This window comes from Fistularia commersonii, chromosome 9 (genome assembly GCF_037954325.1).
Source record: "Fistularia commersonii isolate RoL2024-O1a breed Wild chromosome 9, RoL_Fcom_v1.0, whole genome shotgun sequence".
Lineage (NCBI taxonomy): Eukaryota > Metazoa > Chordata > Actinopteri > Syngnathiformes > Fistulariidae > Fistularia > Fistularia commersonii.
The window spans coordinates 9,627,840-9,637,083 of record NC_141292.1 but is presented as its reverse complement, the minus strand read 5'-3'; the positions used below and the strand labels follow the sequence as shown (position 1 = coordinate 9,637,083).

Genomic DNA, 9,244 nt, shown 5'->3' with positions numbered 1-9,244 from the left:
GAGTTGGCGGTTGCTGCTGCACGCAGCAGTTAATCTCCCTGTGTCTGGAAGCGCTGACCTGTTTTGCTCAGTTGATGGATTATTACCAGTATTGATTTGTGGCTCCTTTGTTTGAGATACTTCCTGCAGGGAGGCAGATGACCCATAAACATATCAGCTTTCGTTGGTCACTGAGAATGGCAACAAAAGTTCAATCAGAAATATATTGAGTCAGTTAAATTTGAACTGTTTATTAGCCATCAATTCTCGTATTTAAAAGAACAAACAAACATCAAAAGGATTTGGACTCCAGCACCTTCTGCTCTGTATCACTTTTTATCGCTCTTTGACTGCGGAGTCAGTGGATTCAATGGTGTACAATGCATTTGGTAAGAGCTGACCTTCCTTCTGTTTTACAGTTTAACTATTATAACTTTTAAGTAGCTGCCGGTGTTACAGGATGTGGTTTATAATGTGGGAGAAAATATTGGCACGTCCTCGTATGTTGTTGAAAGTAGTTTAAAATTGCCTGCTTTGGTCTAGGGGTGAAGATCGTTGTCTTCCTTCAGATGGTCTGGTTTCTTCCGCCGTCCCCCACAAACATAAGGAAACTTCGATTTGCAATTCAGCATCTGTTCAACGTGGTATCGAGTGAAAGTGTTGGGAGCTTCTGTACTTGTGCGCTTGCATGATTGTGTGGTTGTAGCGCCAAGCTCACCGCCAAAGCCCTTGTAGGCGTCAAACAATGGTGGAATTCACATGGAAGCTAATAAATGTTAAACTATTCCTTTTACTGAAACTGCTAAAACAGAAAATAGAGTAACGGTCAGAGGAAAAAGCAAGCGGCTTACTTGGAAAACAAAAACTCCATGCATTAGAATCGAGATGATTTAAATCTAGATGTGTTTCTAATTGTCCATTAAATATCTGATGCCAAGCGACCCGGCATCTATAGTTTTTGCTTAAATTATAAACTATTACGAACAAATTATTTTTTATAGAGTAATTATAGATATATAGATGATTTGTTCATCTTTTTAAGTGAGAAGTGGAATATATGATTTCAGTGTCTTTTCCCCTGAGGATTAGAGGTTGAAGGGTTGGCATGAATGCCCCCCAGAGGGAAAGGATTTTATTTCCCTGTCACGCAGCCCTCTGACAGATGAGCGGACTTATCAGGACAAGACCTTTTCGCTTCTTATGATCTCTTTCCACAAAGAGAGATTTGGAGGGACTTTACTCGTGTGGTGTCGGAATCCCCTCTGCCCCCTTCCGGGTGGTTCAGCGGTTTGCGGCCTCTATCTCTGCCTGCATTCCTTGAACATGGACTCCCACGATTCCATCAGCTCCTTTTTTGACTGATTCTTCCTGAAGTACGACATTGCATTTGTTTTTCTGCGTTGAGGGGGCCGTGTTGTTTAAGCAAAGGGAGACATATTTACTCAACAAACCGGCCCCAGCTGACTTTCCAGTAGCCCGAGAAGAATGACCTCACCTCCCTCCCGGCCGCCCCACGCAAACGTCGGTCCAAGCAGCTGCGTTTCGCGATGAAAGCGCAGCTTCTCACCAATCTCATACTTCTTTCTTATGTTTTGACACTTTGCTGGGACGTACTGAATTTTTGTTATTAAATGATGATATAAACCCCCAGAAATGAAATTTCAGCTAAAAACAGAAATCCATCAACCGATGTGATATCTTAAATCCATCAGAAACAAAAAACACCGATAACATTATCTTACTGAGTCTATTCTAAATCATTTGGAAGCGCTGTGGATGTAATGAATGTTTTGCAATTTTTTTCACTTTAATTGTTTATTGCTTCTGCTGTATGTTTGCATGATGATGGTTGCCTGCGTTTGTTGGGAAAGCGTGCTTCATTGTGCTATTTCTTCCCTTTTCTAAATTCCCCTGCACCACTCGATAAATATTTGGTTTAATATCAAATATTTGATATTCATCTTTGTTTAGCAAGATTTCATACCTGTGGCTTCCCACGATCAAAAATATTTGTGGCTTTTAGCACAGCGAATGTGATGAGGTTTTCTGTGGAAAACTCAAAACAACATTTCTTTTTAATTTTCTGATGTTCTTATTAAAATTCTGATCTGACTGAAATGAAAAAAAAAAACAATCAGAAGAAAAGAAATCACCAATGCATGTTGCTTGTTTAACAGATGGTTCTGAACAGGAAGTTAAGGTTAGCCTTTCAAAATAAAATAATTTTAGATTACATTTTGTGAAAATTGGGAAAAGAAATAACCAAAAAGATATAAGATTATTTTTTATTATGCATTATTATATGCACAATCAAAAAAAATCAGCCCTGGTTTGTGTCCATTCTAATGCAAAGGGGGGCGCCATATTCATGCTTAATGAAAGCAAAAAACAAATTTTGATATAAACAATAAAAGTCTTCATTTGCATGGGCGTTTAAGAGAATCCTCATGTCAAAAAGAGACTTTTTTAATATTTACTATAAATGGGAAGTTGAAACTTGAATCAGAATTAGATCCATATTGTACTGAACATTGGTTTATTCATTTTACTTTTTTGCCAAAATCATACACAAAAAATGTATAGAATATTACACACTTATAGGTTTAGGTCATTCACCTGAAGCTTCTGGCTGTTTCTTATGTTTTAACATAAAGGGATTTTTTTGGGCCATTTAAATTATTGATATAATTTTGCTTTTTTTCGTCTCATCAGTTCCACCATCTATCTTTATACCTTTCGGCACCAAGATAGCTTTTTGATGTCTAATGAACTGCGGAGCCCCTGCACACTCCTGCAGGTGCGAGAACTGGGGCTGCATTTTCCACGCGTCCCTAACTCAGGCAAGGCTGGGTCTGCGTCGTGAGGAGCAGCCGTCTCCCGCAATGAGCCAGGGCTTGGAGGCCGAGAGGCCCCGACTTGAGGCACGGCACGGCACTGCACAGGATACCAGTCCAATGACTTAGCCAGGGGGTTCCAGCTGCACGCCATTATTAAGAGGGCATCTGGACACATGACATATTCGCAGCCTCAGAATCAGATGCAGCATCTACTAGAAATAACTGTTGAGACACATTTCAGATCACGAAAAAAGCAATCTGTTCCCATGCCAGAATGACTCACTCTTGTTTACAAGATGCAGCATAAAAGTTCTCATTACTCAAATATTTCTCTCGTGAGGTTTTAAACATTTACATATTACAAAAACATACTTTGAGTTCATTCACTGAAGTTGCTTATTACTTGTTTTCAAGAAAAGGAAGAACTTTCTGAGTGGCTTGAAAAGAAGATTAAAGCGTTTGAATAAATATTTAGAAAGAAATTAATTCAAATCTTAAATATGGATTTGTTATCAACAAAATTGTAGTAAAATATCTTCCAATATAGATATTTAACAATTGTATCCAATTATCCCCAATTTGTCCTAAAAAGAACATTTCTATAAATATTTATCCAGTTACTGGTTCACATGTGGTGCATTAGTGATAACGTCATCATCCAAAAGGCTAACTAATTACATTGTTTAAAAAAAAAGGATTAAAAAGTTTGACAGATAATCAGATATTCCAAAGACGTCAGAATCGAAAATTTTTCTACCAATAAGGTTTGCGGTGAGGTGTAAGACAGCAGTGACTTTGAATAATTTAAACGATAACCCTAACCTTACATTTTTTGAAAATGTCGCATGATTGACTCAGAACTACTTAACAATGTATTAAATATCCAAGCTTTTGCTGCTCCATGGACTCTTTCTATCAGGGCTCAGGAAGTTGGCAGTTCGCAGGAATGTCAGTGACATCCAGCGGAGGATTATGCTCTAATGCGGCAATGTAAACGCCAACTGGGACCCTGGTACTGAGGCGCCGTCCGATATCAGAGGCCAAACATTCACGCCGTTTGTCTGTCCCTCCCTTAGATTTCTGTCTGTCGGGGCTTTTTGGGCGCTCTCTGGGAAAACATGTATGGCTTGTCCTCGAAACCCCGAGTCAATTTGTTGGATGAAAAGCCATCTGGCCATTACGTCCGGGGGTTTGGAGACATCAGTCTGATTCTGCCAGCACAGCAAAGACTAGAATAAAATCAAAGTGTCACCAGCGTTGCCGTTCTCAATAAAGGGTCACGAGAAATAAGTCAATTTAATTTAATTTAATTCAAATTTAGTTTTTTTTTATTATTTATTTTTTTTATAGTGAGTCAGTTGGAGGTGTTCAGTGTGGCATAATTTCCTGTTCTGTTCAAATCCCGTGCTCACAAGGAGATTTAATGTTGGTGGTAGTCTGTCATAGAGCTGCAGATTATAATGCAATAATATGTCTATTTTTTAAATTTTGAGTCTAATTTTAAAGGAGCCATAGACGAATTTGTGTCGACAACAGGTGGCGAAATGGCACCACCTTCTGAACAGCATGAAAAAAAAACCCTGAAAGTTGGGAAGTCAAGTCAAAATGACATATACATGGTTAAGATGTATCATTGAGAGAAAATTGGAAAGAATATCCCACCTGTTTCTTGTCGATATATTTCATCCTGCTTACGGGATCTGCCGGGGTCTCATTTCTGCACCCCCAAGCTAGAAATCTGAAATTTTGTATTCACTAGGATGATACCAAAAAATGGCAAACATAGATCGCTGAAATTAAGGATATTAATTTTAACATCTCCACCAGTTGATGCTAAGCTTTGATTTTCCCCCTTTATGCACCAGAAAATCAGCACCCATCCAAACAAAGCTGGTCAAAACGAAAGGGTCACATTCAATCCAGATTGTTCACCGTGGCCACTCTAATCCCCCAACCAATGCCTCAATGTGCAGATCGCTAATCTGCAAAGAGCACAAGCTCATTAGAGCTGCCACACCAAGAAAACAAAGAGACAGCGAGTTCAGGGTGTGTAGTGTCGTGCAGTTGTAACTGCAATCTGAAGCTTCCAGCAGACAGACTGGCAAACCCTAGAAGCAGCTTGGGGCGGAACCGTAAAGACTCCACGGCCAAATTAGTTCATGTTTGCGTGAGTGTTGACGTCGCTGCTCTGTTCAATGTCTTCTCCTCTGATGGTGATCCTGCGCTGCATCTCTCTACCTTCAGCTCTCCTTTGTGTCTCTGTAAGACTTTGTTGGTCTGGAACCGTCGTGTTTTCCGGCACATCGTATCATTGGTATTTATTTTGTTGATATTAGCGGCAAAAATAACCCACGGTACACCGCTGGCCAGTCGTTTCAATGTATCTCTTTTGTTCTGCTGTAAACAAAATATAGATCCGTCCGAAAAATCACAGCAATATTATAATACATCGCTGGGCTGAAGTGAAACACTGGAATTTGGAAATCCTAATCCTGGAGGCAAACTGCACAGGTCCACCTAAGTTCATTTCAGATTTCTAGTGGGATTAACAGAACAAAACTCTTCCATGGGTGGTGTAAAAAAGAAATCGGAGTGACCGTATGTGTTACTTCCTGCCTAGTCGGATGAAGTACATGCTACTGCTCAAACACACCTCTCTACTCAAAGGGATGTTTTTGTCAACGAACAGGATACGGAAGCAGTTGGATCCCATGGAAAACCCAAAGGCTCAATGTGAGATGAGCAAAGGGGTTCACATACCCCAACCCAGGTCGCCCGAGGGGCCAGATTTGACATTGAAATGACCTCAGACAGCGTAGCTGGACCTCACACCCTCTTGTTGAGCACTCGTTGGGTTTTTTCGGTCACAAATTTGATGCTATATTGCATTGGGTGTGTACATTGGATTCTTGCCATCCCAAAGCTGTTTTCAATTTTTTTAGTCATATTACAAGTTACCTGGAATTGACATTTTCATCACTACAGCTGAAAGTCGCGTGTGCCGTTGTTAATGTCTATGAGAAAAATGTGTTTGTCTTCTGTCCCGTCATGTAGAATCTCTGCTGCCTCTGTTTCAGAGTGTCTGGCTGAGCTGAGCTGAGGCGGGAAGAAACCCCGATGCAGAAACAAGGAGAGGCATGGTAAGAAGGACATCCAAAATAAACGGCGTAATCATTGAGTCCGGGCTAACACAAACAACATGAGACTAAACCAGAAGCTTTACTGAAAAAAACACTGGAAGTCAAACAGACGGAAACAGGGAAGCCAAAAAACGACATCCTTCAGCAAGCCGCAAAAACGAGAGACAGCTTTGCAGTATGAAGGCAGAAAGGAAGTAGAGTCGAGAGGCGACAGGGAGGCTGATGTCTCTACTGAGACTCAGGCCATCATCAGAAAACTGAGAGGGAAAACACATGGGTGAAAGCAGGGAGTTAAACCAGAATCAATGTACAAGAACTCTTTCAAAGTAAAACAGGAAATCACAAAGTTCCCCCAAAACAGTGTCTCTTTTCTGTGTGTATGAGTGTGCAACGTATCAGGAAAGCTTATTTTCTAAAAAAAAGTTTTCATTTTGTTCTTGATATTCTTGAAACAAAGAAAAAAAAAAATGATTCTTTTCAATTTTAGCTCAACATTATGGTGTGTGTGTGTGTGTGTGTGTGTGTGTGTGTGCGCACACATATGCAGTGGGGAGAACAAGTATTTGATACGTTGTTGATTTTTCAGCTTTTCCCACTTCCAAAGCATTTAGAGGTTTGCATTTATCAAAGGTACTCTTCAACTGTGGGTGACAAAATCTTAAACAAAAATCCAGAAAAACACTTCTTCTCTTTTCTTCTTCTTAAAAAAACTGAAAAAAAATCAATCTTCTCTTCAAAAATCCAGAAAAACACATTGTATGACTTTTTAAGTAGTTCATTTGCATTTTATTGCATGACATAAGTATTTGATACATCAGAAAAACAGAACTTAATATTTGGTTCAGAAACCTTTGTTGGCAACTACAGAGAATCAGATGTTTCCTGTTGTTCTTGACCCGGTTTCTACAAACTGCAGCAGGGCGGTTGTTCCACTCCTCCATACAGATCTGTCCAGATCCTTCAGGTTTCGGGGGAAGTCGCTGGGCAATATGGACTTTCATATTCCGATCTGGAGACTGGCTTGGCTACCTTTGATAAAAATGACAGACCTCTACATGCTTTGCAAGTGGGAAAAGCTGAAAAATCAGCAGTGTATCAAATACTTGTTCTCCCCACTGTATATACACATAAATATACATTATAAGCAGTGTTTTCAAGCATCCTGTACTCATCTTCTGTGTTTTCTACAACCACAGTAAAATAGCTTGACCCCTCACACACACACACACACCTATGCCCAAACCCTCGCCCCGCCCCCTACCAGGATGTTGCATGATGACCGATTTGTGTTAATTTGTCTTTTATCATTGGATGGATTATGACATTTTCAACCATCTGGATTATTGGCTATAAAGCTAGAACGGCCTGCGGTGAATGTTCATGTACTTTACGACATTGAAGAAAAGTAGAATTCATGATGTTGTGCTGTTTTTGCTCAAGTTTTCACTCTAGAGTGCAAACTTTTAGACATGTCTGCTGAGGTTCTCTCCACTGCGTCCACTTTATTTGAGGAAACTGCAGATTTTTTTTCGGGTGTACTCTTTAGCAAAGATCAAGTAGAATCTGCAACTCCTGCTTTAAAGCTTCTTGCCATTCATCCAAAATGTAGCAGAAGCTGCATAATTAAACAGAATCCATGTAAATATTTCAACACATTTATGTCTGGATAGAAAACAAACAGACTAAATGACAGGCGTTCTACAGCAGTCTCACATTGAAGTGTAATTAAAGGGATGTTATCATTTACACTTCTTCATCTGTATGCAGGAAGATGACCACTGCCCTACCTAAAATGCCCTATGGGTTTAATTCTCTCTCAGAGGCAGCCCATTTTTTTGGAATCTAGGATTTAATTTAATTTAATTTATTTTATTTTATTTTAATTAATTATTTTATTTTATTTTATTTTATTTTATTTTATTTTATTTTATCAGCATTTTTCAAGTGAGGTCTGAGAAAAAGACTCACCCAAAGAGTTTATTAAGAAAACTGAAAAGGATGATTATGACAATAAAATACTGAGAAATCAAATTAATTGAAGTCCTCCACTGCCTTATATTCTCATTTTTTTTCAAAATAAAATAACTTCTGGAAGCCATATAAAGCCATCCATGAGAAGTTGAGTCAAGCATGACGGGAAAGCTGTGTTCTCCCAGAGACGCTTGACTTTAGGTTGATTACTTTTTCATATGTTTTCCTCTTAATCTAAAAAAATTGGCTGTGTTTAATATCAACATCTTTTGCTGTAATCGTATACATATGAAAGAAAATATCGTGAGGCTCATAAAAGGTCCCCAGAGAACCAAAGCTCCCCGCCTGCACTACGTCCTCGAAGAAAGATGTCAATGAATAGAAAAGGGATATTTTGCATGTACGAAATATGAATGGAAAAACAGCAGGGATGTAAGTGCTGTGATGCTTTTATGCGTGTGTGTGTGTGTGTATGTGTGTGTGTGTGTGTGTAAAGATAACACTCTGACATCATTTGAAGGTGAACAGTTCAGCCTTGACCCAAGCAGCTCCATAATTACAACCCTGCCCGAAAAGGTCAGACACGAGACACTTTCATTTTCTGCCCATTGAGATTATAGAGAACCCGAGCAGGCGGCGCGTCAGATAAACTGCGGCGCAGGGAAATTAGCTATCATTTCTGGGAAAAAGAATGAGCAGACTACCAACAAAAGTTCCAGGTCAACTCTTCTCTTTGACCTTTCTGTTGCAGAGGATGAAAAAGAAAACTGGTAAGGGATGTTAACGTTTATAAATGATCTATAATTGTTAGTGGAGCTCATCCTGATGTTTGTCATGTGTGACAAAGTTGTCAACCCCTTTACAATATTCATCTAATAGATACACAGAATTACCGCCAGTTCCAGTCACGCGTCCAAGTCGATAAGTCGGCCGTTTTATTTTTGTGTCTGTTGTACATTCCATATTTATGAGCTGGAAATATTACGCAGAGGAAGGAAATTCAATGGATAAACTAATTTAAAAAAAAAAACATTGCGACTTACAATTCCAAAGCCCTCCAAGCAAAGAGAGAGCATAGTGTGTAGTTTAAGATACACAAACACAAACACACACAATAATAACAAACACTTTCTTACAGTAGCAGTGGTGTGTGTGTGCCAGTGGACTTTTATCAAATGTATTAACTGTGTAATTACATTACATCTGCGCAAAATCTATTAAGAACAAAGCCTAAGAGGTGGATCTGTGTGGTTTGCAAGCCAGCAATAGGAGCACAGCAGGCCACAGAAACATCTATTACACAGAAACTACCCGAGG

At 39.4% G+C, this 9,244-nt stretch overlaps 1 protein-coding gene across 1 annotated transcript in view; it reads left to right on the top strand.

The window, feature by feature from the left end:
* The first annotated feature begins 219 nt into the window (after positions 1-219).
* LOC147231155 (tenascin-like) overlaps positions 220-9,244 on the top strand; it is a 49,179-nt gene continuing 40,154 nt past the window's right edge. The window contains exons 1-2 of the mRNA XM_086152358.1: positions 220-368; positions 5,894-5,956. The gene's annotated coding sequence lies outside the window, so the exon portion shown is untranslated. The remainder of the gene's footprint in view (positions 369-5,893; positions 5,957-9,244) is intronic.